The sequence below is a fragment of the Orycteropus afer genome, unplaced genomic scaffold (genome assembly GCF_000298275.1).
Source record: "Orycteropus afer afer isolate SDZICR_OR568_19922 unplaced genomic scaffold, OryAfe1.0 scaffold00353, whole genome shotgun sequence".
In the NCBI taxonomy this organism is placed as follows: domain Eukaryota; kingdom Metazoa; phylum Chordata; class Mammalia; order Tubulidentata; family Orycteropodidae; genus Orycteropus; species Orycteropus afer.
The window spans coordinates 24,642-26,111 of record NW_006921940.1 but is presented as its reverse complement, the minus strand read 5'-3'; positions in this window follow the sequence as shown (position 1 = coordinate 26,111).

The following is a 1,470-nucleotide window of genomic DNA, read 5'->3' as shown; positions in this document are numbered from 1 at the left end:
AAATGTTAGCTAAAAGAAATTGAACCTAGTGCGATACTCATGCAATAATGTGTGAAATATTATTACAAATAAAGATAATAATTAAATATCAAAATGATTAATTTCTTTTTCCAATAAATGTGCTCTTCTCTTCAACAGTTTATGTGGATGTAAGTTTGAAACTTTTTGTTCATGTATAGATAACTTATAAGTTGTTTTACAACTGTTAATGTATGAGCATTCTTTAGGACTTCTTTCATATGATAACATATGTGTTAACAAATTTCTTAAACTTTATTTACCTGCTACTTTGTTCTTCCAAATTACCTTTCTTATTTTGACATAGTGAAAGGTAAATGTAATATAGTATGGATTTCAATATGTATCCCATAATTTTAATCCATTCTGTTTAAAAACTCTATTATAGCAATAATATAGTGTTTAGCACTATATTAGCAGTCAGCTGCAGGGATCCAGGTGAGGAGAGAGAACCCACCCTGGCCCAAAGCAGCAGGGCAGGAGAAAGGGAGAAAGGGGATTAAAAGCCCAGGAACTGGAACAGAGGAGGAGTCAGACACAGGGACCTAGGTAAGGGTGGTACGAGAGGTTTCCAACAGGGAGACAAACCTTTCAGTTTGTCCTACCGTGGTGACATGTTGATGTGAGTTTTGAGGCGGAGCCACTGGTGTTTCAAAACGAGCGGGATACACATGGTGCACAGGTATCAGCCCAGCTTACAGACTGAGATAGACTAGGAAGAAGGAAGAGGCCGTCCACTTCTCAAAGAATTGGCCAGGGATAACCTTATGAATAGCAAAGAAACACTGATATATTACCATGCAACTTTATGAATAGTCCAATTAGGTTAGAAGGCTCTCAAACTAGGACTGGGAAAGAGCTGCATCATCTGAGTAAATTCAGCCTTACCCATATGGATAAGGTAAAGCTTTTGAGACCTCCATTTGCTGATGTGGCACCACTCAAATTGAAGAGAAACAGCTACAGACATCCATTAATCATCAGAACATGGACTGTACAAAGTATGAATCTAAGAAAATTGAAAGTTGTCAAAAGTGAAATGGAATGCATAAAGATTGATATCCTCAGCATTAGTGAGCTGAAAAGGACAGGTTTTGGCCACTTTGAATCAGACAACCATGTGATCTACTATGCCAGGAATGACAGTTTGAAGAGAAATGCAGTGACATTCATCATCACAAAGGATATTCTGAAGATCTGTCCTGAAGTAAAATGCTGTCAGTGATAGGATAATATCCATATGCCTACAAAGAAGACCCATTAATACAACTATTATTCAATTTAAGCACCAACCACCAAAGCCAAAGATGAGGAAATTGAAGATTTTTATCAAATTCTGCAGTCTGAAATTGACCAAACATGCAATTGGGATGTGTTAATTATCATTGGTGACTGGAATGCAAAAGTTGGAAACAAAGAAGAATCACTGGTAGTTGGAAAATTTGGCCTTGG